Consider the following 11,596-nt stretch of genomic DNA (forward strand, 5'->3'; position numbering starts at 1 on the left):
GTAGCCCTTCTCAAGTTACTCAAAGACAGTGAGTGTTAGTGGACTGTTCCAGGAAACATAACTGTAACTCTGTGGGCTGAATTCACACATCACCAAGAAGTTTCAAAGAAAGCATCCTTCTAGTTTTAACCTGAGGATATTTCCTTTGTCACCGTAAGCTTCATGGCGCTAAGAAGTATCCCATGGCAGATTTCCAGAGAACTGGGTTAGCAAACTGAACACTGAAGAGAAAGGTGTACCTCTGGGACTTGGATTCATACATCAAAGTGCATTTTCCGAGAAGGCTTCTTTACAGTTTTTATCTGAAGATATTTCCTTGTTCACCAAAGACCTCAAAGAGCTCCCAAATATAAATTTGCGGAATCCACGACAACAGTGTTAGCAAACTGTTCCAATAAGTAAAGGGTGGAACTCTGTGTGATGTAGTCACACATCAGAAAGCAATCTCTCAGAAAGCTTCTCTCTACTCTTTATGTGAGTATAGTTCCTTTTTCACCATGGGCCCCAATGGGCTCCCAAATACCACTTTGCAGAGTCCACGACAACAGTGTTAGCAAACTGTTCCAAGAAGGGAAGGGTGGAACTCTGTGTGATGAAGTCACACATCAGAAAGCAATCTTTCAGAATGCTTCCCTCTGGTTATTATGAGAGGATATTTCCTTTTTCACCAAGGGGCCCTAAGGGCTCCCAAATATCTCTTTGCATTTTCCACGAAAAGAGTGTTAGCCAACTGCTTCCTGAGATCTATTTTGTAAGGCTGTGAGATGAACCCACTGATCAGAAAGAACTTTCTCAGAAAGCTTCTTTCACATTTTGAACTGATGAAATTTCCTTTATCAGCCTAGGCCTCAATGCGATCCAAAGAAGCCCTTCTCAGTTTCCTCAAAGACAGTGTTAATGGGCTGCTCCACGAAAGATAAGTGAAACTCTGTGAGATGAATTCACACATCACCAAGAAGTTTCTAAGAAAGTTTCTTTCTGGTTTCCTTTTTTTTTTTTTTTTAAATATAGAACGTTTCACGAATTTGCGTGTCATCCTTGCGCAGGGGACATGCTAATCTTCTCTGTAACGTTCCAATTTTAGTATATGTGCTGCCGAAGCGAGCACTCTGGTTTTAATCTGAGGATATTTCATTTGTCACCGTAGGCGTCATTGCGCTATGAAGTATCTAATTGCAGATTTCCAGAAAACTGTGTTAACAAACTGATCACTGAAGAGAAACGTGTAACTCTGTGAGTTGCATTCACACATGGCAATGCAGTTTCTCAGAAAGCTTCTCTCTAGTTAATATGTGAGGATATTTCCTTTTTCACCATAGCCCTCAATGAGCTCCCAAATATCACTTTGCAGAATCCACGAGAACACTGTTAGCAAACTGTTCCAAGAAGGGAAGGGTGGAACTCTGTGTGATGAAGTCACACATCAGAAAGCAATCTTTCAGAAAGCTTCTCTCTAGTTATTATCTGAGGATATTTCCTTTTTCACCATGGGCCCCAATGAGCTCCCAAATATCACTTTGCAGATTCCACCAAAAGAGTGTTAGCAAACTGCTTCATGAGGCCTAAGTTTTAACTCTTTGAGATGAATTCACAGATCACAAAGAAGTTTCTCAGAAAACTTCCTTCAGGTTTTGATCTGAAGATATTTCCTGTATCAGCGTAGGCCTCAATACGATCCAAAGTAGCCTTTCTCAGGTTCATCAAAGACAGTGCTAATGCAGTGGTACACGAAATATAAGTGTAACTCTGTGAGATGAATTCACACATCACCAAGAAGTTTCTAAGAAAACTTCTTTTTAGTTTTCATCGGGAGGATATTTCCATTGTCACCATAAGCTTCTTTGCGCTAAGAAATATCCCATTGTAGATTTCCAGAAAACTGTGTTAGCAAACTGATCACTGAAGAGATACATGTAACTCTGTGATTTGCATTCATACATCGATATGCATTTTCCCAGAAGGCTTCTTTCCAGTTTTATCTGAAGATATTTCCTTTTTCACCATAGCCCTCATTGAGCTCCCAAATATCACTTTGCAGAATCCATGACAGCAGTGTTAGCAAACTGTTCCAAGAAGGGAAGGGTGGAACTCTGTGTGATGAAGTCACACATCAGAAAGCAAACTCTCAGAAACCTTCCCTCTAGTTATTTTCTGAGGATATTTCCTTTTTCACCATGGGCCCCAATGGGCTCCCAAATATCACTTTGCAAATTCCACCAAAAGAGTGTGAGCAAACTGCTAAATGAGGATAAGTTGTAACTCTGTGAGATGAATTCACAAATCACAAAGAAGTTTCTGAGAAAGCTTCTTTCACGTTTTGAACTGATGATATTTCCTTTATCAGCGTAGGCTTCAATGCTATCTAAAGTAGCCCTTACCATGTTCCTCAAAGAGAGTGGTAATGCAGTGCTACAGGAAATATAAGTGTAACTCTGTGAGTTGAATTCACACATCAGCAAGAAGTTTCCAAGAAAGCTTCTTTCTAGTTTTCATCTGAGGATAAAACCTTTGTCACCGTAAGCTTCATTGCACTAAAAGTATCCCATTGCAGTTTTCAAGAAAACGGTGTTAGCAAAGAGATCACTGAAGAGAAACGTGTAATTCTGTGAGTTGCATTCATACATCAAAGTGCATTTTCCCAGAGGCTTCTTTCCAGTTTTTATCTCAAGATATTTCTTTGTTCACCTTAGCCTTCAAGGAGTTCCCAAATATCACTTTGCAGAGTCCACGACAACAGTGTTAGCAATCTCTTCCAAGAAGGGAAGGGGGGAACTCTGTGTGATGAAGTCATCTTCAGAAAGCAATCTCTCAGAAAGTTTCTCTCTAGTTATTATCTGAGGACAATTCCTTTTCACAATGGGCCCCAATGGGTTCCCAAATATCACTTTGTCGATTCCACGAAAAGAGTGGTAGCAAACTGCTTCATGTGGCATAAGTTGGAATTCTGTGAGATGAATTCACAGATCACAAAGAAGTTTATCAGAAAGCTTCTTTCACGTTTTGAAAGGATGACATTTCCTTTATCAGCGTAGGCCTCAATGAGATCCATAGTACCCCTTCTCAGGTTCCTCAAAGACAGTGTTAATGTAGTGCTACATGAAATATAAGTGTAACACTGTGAGATGAATGCACACATCACCAAAAAGTTTCTAAGAAAACTTCTTTTTAGTTTTCATCGGAGGATATTTCCTTTGTCACCATAAGCTTCATTGCGCTAAGAAATATCCCATGGCAGATTTCCAGAAAACTGTGTTAGCAAACTGATCACTGAACAGAAACGTGTAATTCGGTGAGTTGCATTCATATATCGAAGTGCACTTTCCCAGAAGTCTTCTTTCCAGTTTTTACCTGAAGATATCTCTTTGCTCAAAATAGCCCTCAATGAGCTCCAAAATATCACTTTGCAGAATGCACGACCACAGTGTTAGCAAACTGGTCAAAGAAGTGTAGGGTGGAACTCTGTGTGATGAAGTCACACATCAGAAAGCAATCTGTCAGACAGCTTCTCTCTACTTTTTATGTGAGTATAGATCCTTTTTCACCATGGGCCCCTATGGGTTCCCAAATACCACTTTTCAGAGTCCACGACAACAGTGTTAGCAAACTGTTCCAAGTAGGCAAGGGTGGAACTCTGTGTGATGAAATCACACATCAGAAAGCAATCTCTCAGAAAGCTTCTCTCTAGTTATTATGTGAGGATATTTCCTCTTTCACCATGGGCCCTTATGGGCTCCACAATGTCACTTTGCATTTTCCACGAAAAGAGTGTCAGCAAACTACTTCCTGAGGTCTAAGTTGTAACTCTGTGAGATGAACTCACTGATCAGAAAGAAGTTTCTCAGAAAGCTTCTTTCACGTTTTGAACTGATGAAATTTTCTTTATCAGCGTAGGCCTCAAAGCGATCCAAAGAAGCCCTTCTCAGGTTCCTCAAAGACAGTGTTAATGGACTGTTCCACGAAACATAAGTGTAACTCTGTGAGATGAATTCACACATCACCAGGAGGTATCTAAGAAAGCTTCTTTCTGGTTTTCATCTGAGGATATGTCCTTTGTCACCAAAAGCCTCATTGCGCTATGAAGTATCTAATTGCAGATTTCCCGAAAACTGTGTTAACAAACTGATCACTGAAGAGAAACGTGCAACTCTGTGACTTGCATTCACACACGGCAATGAAGTTTCTCAGAAGGCTTCTTTCCCGTTTTAATCTGACGATATTTCCTTTTCCACCATAGCCCTCAATGAGCTCCCAAATATCACTTTGCAGAATCCACGACAACAGTGTTACCAAACTGTTCCAAGAAGGGAAGGGTGGAACTCTGTGTGATGGTGTCACACATCAGAAAGCAATCTCTCAGAAAGCTTCTCTCTAGTTTTTATGTGAGGATACTTCCTTTTTCACCCTGGGCCCTATGGGCTCCCAAATATCACATTGTAGAATCCACGACAACAGTGTTAGCAAAATGTTCCAAGAAGGGAAGGGTGGATCTCTGTGTGATGAAGTCACACATCAGAAAGCAATATCTCAGAAAACTTCTCTCTAGTTGTTATGGGAGGATATTTCCTTTTTCAACATAGGACCCTAAGGGCTCCCAAATATCACTTTCCAGATTCCACGAAAAGAGTGTTAGCAAACTGCTTCCTGAGGTGTAAGTTGTAATTCTGTGAGATGAACTCACTGATCAGAAAGGAGTTTCTCAGAAAGCTTCTTTCACGTTTTGAAATATTGAAATTTCCTTTATCAGCGTAGGCTCAATGCGATCCAAAGGATCCCTTCTCAGGTTCCTCAAAGACAGTGTTAATGGACTGCTCCACGAAACATAAGTGTAACTCTGTGAGAAGAATTCACACATAACCAAGAAGTTCCTAAGAAAGCTTCTTTCTAGTTTTCATATGAGGATATCTCCTTTGTCACCGTAAGCTTCGTTGCACTAAGTATCTAATTGCAGGTTTCCAGAAAAAATGTGTTAACAAACTGATCACTGAAGAGAAACGTGTAACTCTGTGAGTTGCATTCACACATGGCAATGCAGTTTCAAGAAGGATTCCTTCCTGTTTTAATCTGAGCATATTTCCTTTTTCACCATAGCCCTCAGTGAGCTCCCAAATATCACTTTGCAGGATCCACGACAACAGTGTTAGCAAACTGTTCCAAGAAGGGAAGGGTGGAACTCTGTGTGATGAAGTCACACATCAGAAAGCAATCTTTCAGAATGCTTCCCTCTGGTTATTATGAGAGGATATTTCCTTTTTCACCAAGGGGCCCTATGGGCTCCCAAATATCTCCTTGCATTTTCCACGAAAAGAGTGTTAGCAAACTGCTTCCTTAGATCTATTTTGTAAGGCTGTGAGATGAACCCACTGATCAGAAAGAAGTTTCTCAGAAAGCTTCTTTCACGTTTTGAACTGATGAAATTTCCTTTATCAGCCTAGGCCTCAATGCGATGCAAAGAAGCCCTTCTCGGGTTCCTCAAAGACAGTGTTAATGGGCTGCTCCACGAAACATAAGTGAAACTCTGTGAGATGAATTCACACATCACCAAGAAGTTTCTAAGAAAGTTTCTTTCTGGTTTCCTTTTTTTTTTTTTTTTAAATATAGAACGTTTCACAAATTTGCGTGTCATCCTTGCGCAGGGGACATGCTAATCTTCTCTGTATCGTTCCAATTTTAGTATATGTGCTGCCAAAGCGAGCACTCTGGTTTTAATCTGAGGATATTTCATTTGTCACCGTAGGCTTCATTGCGCTATGAAGTATCTCATTGCAGATTTCCAGAAAACTGCGTTAACAAACTGATCACTGAAGAGAAACGTGTAACTCTGTGAGTTGCATTCACACATGGCAATGCAGTTTCTCAGAAAGCTTCTCTCTAGTTAATATGTGAGGATATTTCCTTTTTCACTATAGCCCACAATGAGCTCCCAAATATCACTTTGCAGAATCCACGAGAACACTGTTAGCAAACTGTTCCAAGAAGGGGAGCGTGGAAGTCTGTGTGATGAAGTCACACATCAGACAGCAATCTTTCAGAAAGCTTCTCTCTAGTTATTATCTGAGGATATTTCCTTTTTCACCATGGGCCCCAATGAGCTCCCAAATATCTCTTTGCAGGATCCACGACAACAGTGTTAGCAAACTGTTCCAAGAAGGGAAGGGTGGAACTCTGTGTGATGAAGTCACACATCAGAAAGCAATCTTTCAGAATGTTTCCCTCTGGTTAATATGAGAGGATATTTCCTTTTTCACCAAGGGGCCCTATGGGCTCCCAAATATCTCCTTGCATTTTCCACGAAAAGAGTGTTAGCAAACTGCTTCCTTAGATCTATTTTGTAAGGCTGTGAGATGAACCCACTGATCAGAAAGAAGTTTCTCAGAAAGCTTCTTTCACGTTTTGAACTGATGAAATTTCCTTTATCAGCCTAGGCCTCAATGCGATCCAAAGAAGCCCTTCTCAGGTTCCTCAAAGACAGTGTTAATGGGCTGCTCCACGAAACATAAGTGAAACTCTGTGAGATGAATTCACACATCACCAAGAAGTTTCTAAGAAAGTTTCTTTCTGGTTTCCTTTTTTTTTTTTTTAAATATATAACGTTTCACGAATTTGCGTGTCATCCTTGCGCAGGGGCCATGCTAATCTTCTCTGTATCGTTCCAATTTTAGTATATGTGCTGCCGAAGCGAGCACTCTGGTTTTAATCTGAGGATATTTCATTTGTCACTGTAGGCTTCATTGCGCTATGAAGTATCTCATTGCAGATTTCCAGGAAACTGCGTTAACAAACTGATAACTGAAGAGAAACGTGTAACTCTGTGAGTTGCATTCACACATGGCAATGCAGTTTCTCAGAAAGCTTCTCTCTAGTTAATATGTGAGGATATTTCCTTTTTCACCATAGCCCTCAATGAGCTCCCAAATATCACTTTGCAGAATCCACGAGAACACTGTTAGCAAACGGTTCCAAGAAGGGAAGGGTGGAACTCTGTGTGATGAAGTCACACATCAGACAGCAATCTTTCACAAAGCTTCTCTCTAGTTATTATCTGAGGATATTTCCTTTTTCACCATGGGCCCCAATGAGCTCCCAAATATCACTTTGCAGATTTCACCAAAAGAGTGTTAGCAAACTGCTTCATGAGGCCTAAGTTTTAATTCTTTGAGATGAATTAACAGATCACAAAGAAGTTTTTCAGAAAACTTCCTTCAGGTTTTGAACTGATGATATTTCCTGTATCAGCGTAGGCCTCAATACGATCCAAAGTAGCCTTTCTCAGGTTCATCAAAGACAGTGCTAATGCAGTGGTACACGAAATATAAGTGTAACTCTGTGAAATGAATTCACACATCACTAAGAAGTTTCTAAGAAAACTTCTTTTTAGTTTTCATCGGGAGGATATTTCCATTGTCACCATAAGCTTCTTTGCGCTAAGAAATATCCCATTGTAGATTTCCAGAAAACTGAGACAGCAAACTGATCACTGAAGAGAATCGTGTAACTCTGTGATTTGCATTCATACATCGATATGCATTTCCCCAGAAGGCTTCTTTCCAGTTTTTATCTGAAGATATTTCCTTTTTCACCATAGCCCTCATTGAGCTCTCAAATATCACTTTGCAGAATCCACGACAGCAGTGTTAGCAAACTGTTCCAAGAAGTAAAGGGTGGAACTCAGTGTGATGAAGTCACACATCAGAAAGCAAACTCTCAGAAACCTTCCCTCTAGTTATTTTCTGAGGATATTTCCTTTTTCACCATGGGCCCCAATGGGCTCCCAAATATCACTTTGCAGATTCCACCAAAAGAGTGTGAGCAAACTGCTAAATGAGGATAAGTTGTAACTCTGTGAGATGAATTCACAAATCACAAAGAAGTTTCTGAGAAAGCTTTTTTCACGTTTTGAACTGATGATATTTCCTTTATCAGCGTAGGCTTCAATGCTATCTAAAGTAGCCCTTACCACGTTCCTAAAAGACAGTGTTAGTGCAGAGCTACACGAAATATAAGTGTAACTCTGTGAGATGAATTCACACATCACCAAGAAGTTTCTAAGAAAGCTTCTCTCTAGTTTTCATTTGAGGATATTTCCTTTGACACGGTAAGCTTCCTTGCACTAAGAAGTATCTCTTTGCAGATTTCATGTTCAAAGGGGCCATGGTGAAAAAGGATATATCCTCGCATAATAACTGGAGAGAAGCTTTCTGAGAGATTGCTTTCTGATGTGTGACTTCATCACACAGAGTTCCACCCTTCCCTTCTTGGAACACTTTGCCAACACTGTTGTCGTGGATTCTGCAAAGTGATATTTGGGAGCTCATTGAGGGCTAGGATGAAAAAGGAAATTTCCTCAGATCAAAACTGGAAAGAAGCCTTCTGAGAAACTGCATTGCCATGTCTGAATGCAACTCACAGAGTTACACGTTTCTCTTCAGTGATCAGTTTGTTAACACAGTTCTCTAGAAATCCGCAATTACATACTTCATAGCGCAATGCAGCTTACGGTGACAAAGGAAATATCCTCAGAAGAAAACTAGAAAGAAGTTTTCTTAGAAATTTTTTGGTTATGTGTGAATTCATCTCACAGAGTTACACTTATGATTCCTTGAGTAGTCCATTAACACTGTCTCTGAGGAAACTGAGAAGGGCTTCTTTGGATCGCATTGAGGCCTACACTGAAAAAGGAAATTTCATCAGTTCAAAACGTGAAAGAAAATTTCTGAGAAACTTCTTTCTGATCTGTGAGTTCATCTCACACACTTATATCTTAAACCTCAGGAAACAGTTTGCTAACACTCTTTTCGTGGAATCTGCAAAGGGATATTTGGGAGCACATAAGGGCCCATGGTGAAAAGGGAAATATCCTCACATAATAACTGGAGAGAAGCTTTCTGAGAGATTACTTTCTGATGTTTGACTTCATCACACAGAGTTCCACCCTTCCCTTCTTGGAACAGTTTGCTAACACTGTTGTCGTGGATTTTGCAAAATGATATTTGGGGGCTCATTTAGGGCTAGGGTGAAAAAGGAAATAATCTCACATAATAACTAAAGAGAAGCTTTCGGAGAATCTGCATTACCATAGGTGAATGCAACTCACAGAGTTACACGTTTCTCTTCAGTGATCAGTTTGTTAACACAGTTTTCTGGAAATCTGCAATGAGATACTTCATAGCGCAATGAACCTTACGGTGACAAAGGAAATATCGTCAGATGAAAACTAGAAAGAAGCTTTTTTAGAAACTTCTTGGTGATGTGTGGATTCATCTCATAGAGTTACACTTATGTTTCGTGGAGCAGTCCATTAACACTGTCTTTGAGGACCCTGAGAAGGGCATCCTTGGATCGCTTTGAGGCCTATGCTGATAAAGGAAATTTCATCCGTTCAAAACGTGAAAGAAGCTTTCTGAGAACCTTCTTTCTGATCTGTGAGTTCGTCTCACAGACTTATAACTTAGACTTCAGGAAGCAGTTTGCTAACACTCTTTTCGTGGAATCTGGAAAGTGATATTTGGGAGCCCATAGGGGCCCATGGTGGAAAAGGAACTATCCTCACATAATAACTAGAGAGAAGCTTTCTGAGAGATTGCTTTCTGATGTGTGACTTCATCACACAGAGTTCCACCCTTCCCTTCTTGGAACAGTTTGCGAACACTGTTGTCTTTAATTCTGCAAAGGTATATTTGGGAGCTCATTGAGGGCTATGGTGAAAATGGAAATATCTTCACATAATAACTAAAAAGAAGCTTTCTGAGAAACTGCATCGCCATGTGTGAATGCAACTCACAGAGGTACACGATTCTCTTCAGTGATCAGTTTGTTAACACAGTTTTCTGGAAATCTGCAATTAGATTCTTCACAGTGCAAGGAACGTTAAGGTGACAAACGGAATATCCTCAGATGAAAACCAGAGAGAAGTTTTCTTAGAAACTTTTTGGTGATGTGTGAATTCATCTCATAGAGTTACACTTGCTTCGTGGAGCAGAACATTAACACTGTCTTTGAGGAAACTGACAAGGGTTTCTTTGGAGAGCATTGAGGCCTACGCGTTTAAAGGAAATTTCATCCGTTGAAAACGTGAAAGAAACGTTCCGACAGAATTCCTTCTGGTCTGTGAGTTCTTCTCACAGACTAATAACTTAGATTTTAGGAAACAGTTTGCTAACACTCTTTTCGTGGAATATGGGAGCCCATAGGGGCCCATGGTGAAAAAGGAAATATCCTCAGATGAAAACTAGAAAGATGCTTTCTTAGAAACTTCTTGATGATGTGTGAATTCATCTCACAGAGTTACACTTATGTTTCTTGGAGCAGTCCATTAAAACTGTCTTTGAGGAACCTGAGAAGGGCTCCTTTGGATCGCATTGAGGCCTACTGTAATAAAGGAAATTTCATCCGTTCAAAACATGAAAGAATCTTTCTGAGAAACTTTTCTCTGATCTGTGAGTTCATCTCACAGACTTACAATTTAGACCTCAGAAAGCAGTTTGCTAACACTCCTTTCGTGGAATTTGGAAAGTGATATTTGGGAGCCAATAGTGGCCCATGGTGAAAAAGGAAATATCGTCACATAATAACTAGAAAGAAGCTTTCAGAGAGATTGCTTTCTGATGCGTGACTGCATCTCACAGAGTTCCACCCTTCCCTTCTTGGAACAGTTTGCTAACACTGTTGTCGTGGATTCTGCAAAGTGATATTTGGGAGCTAATTTATTGTTACGGTGAAAAAGGAAATATCCTCTGATCAAACCTGGAAAGAAGCCTTCTGAGAAACTGCATTGCCATGTGTGAATGCAACTCACAGAGTTACACGTTTCTCTTCAGTGATCAGTTTGCTAAGTTTTCTTGAAATCTACAATGGGATACCTATTAGGACAATGAAGCTTACGGTGATAAAGGAAATATCCTCAGATGAAAACTAGACAGAAGCTTTCTTAAAAACTTCTTGATGATGTGTGAATTCATCTCTCCGAGTTACAATTATGTTTCGTCGAGGAGTCCATTAGCACTGTCTTTGAGGAAACTGAGAAGGGCTTCTTTGGATCGCGTTGAGGCCTACGCTGATAAAGGAAATTTCATCCATTCAAAACGTAAAAGAAGCTTTGTGAGAAACTTCTTTCTGATCTGTGAGTTCATCTCACAGACTTATAACTTAGACTTCAGGAAGCAGTTTGCTAACACTCTTTTCGTGGAATATCGAAAGTGATATTTGGGAGCCCATAGGGAACCATGGTGAAAAATGATGTATCCTCACATAATAATTAGAGAGAAGCTTTCTGAGAGATTGCTTCCTGATGTGTGAGTTCATAACAACGAGTTCCACCCTTCCCTTCTTGGAACAGTTTCCTAACACTGTTTTCATGGGTTCTGCAAAGTGATATTTGGGAGCTCATTGAGGGCTATGGTGAAAAAGGAAATATCCTCACATATTAACTAGAGAGAAGCCTTCTGTCAAACTGCATTGCCATGTTTGAATGCAACTCACAGAGTTACACGTTTCTCTTCAGTGATCTGCTTGCTAACTAAGTTTTCTGGAAATCTGCAATGGGATACCTCTTAGCGCAATGAAGCTTACGGTGACAAAGGAAATATCGCCAGATGAACAT

At 40.2% G+C, this 11,596-nt stretch overlaps 3 non-coding genes across 3 annotated transcripts; all 3 read right to left on the bottom strand.

Annotated features, from left to right (window-relative positions):
* Positions 1–1,001: 1,001 nt before the first annotated feature.
* LOC115892967 lies at positions 1,002–1,108 on the bottom strand. Its single transcript, XR_004052932.1, has one exon. It is a non-coding gene; the product is annotated as a U6 spliceosomal RNA (small nuclear RNA).
* Positions 1,109–5,588: 4,480 nt separating this feature from the next.
* LOC115893129 lies at positions 5,589–5,695 on the bottom strand. Its single transcript, XR_004053069.1, has one exon. It is a non-coding gene; the product is annotated as a U6 spliceosomal RNA (small nuclear RNA).
* Positions 5,696–6,576: 881 nt separating this feature from the next.
* LOC115893128 lies at positions 6,577–6,683 on the bottom strand. Its single transcript, XR_004053068.1, has one exon. It is a non-coding gene; the product is annotated as a U6 spliceosomal RNA (small nuclear RNA).
* Positions 6,684–11,596: the final 4,913 nt, after the last annotated feature.

The sequence above is a fragment of the Rhinopithecus roxellana genome, chromosome 13 (genome assembly GCF_007565055.1).
Source record: "Rhinopithecus roxellana isolate Shanxi Qingling chromosome 13, ASM756505v1, whole genome shotgun sequence".
Lineage (NCBI taxonomy): Eukaryota > Metazoa > Chordata > Mammalia > Primates > Cercopithecidae > Rhinopithecus > Rhinopithecus roxellana.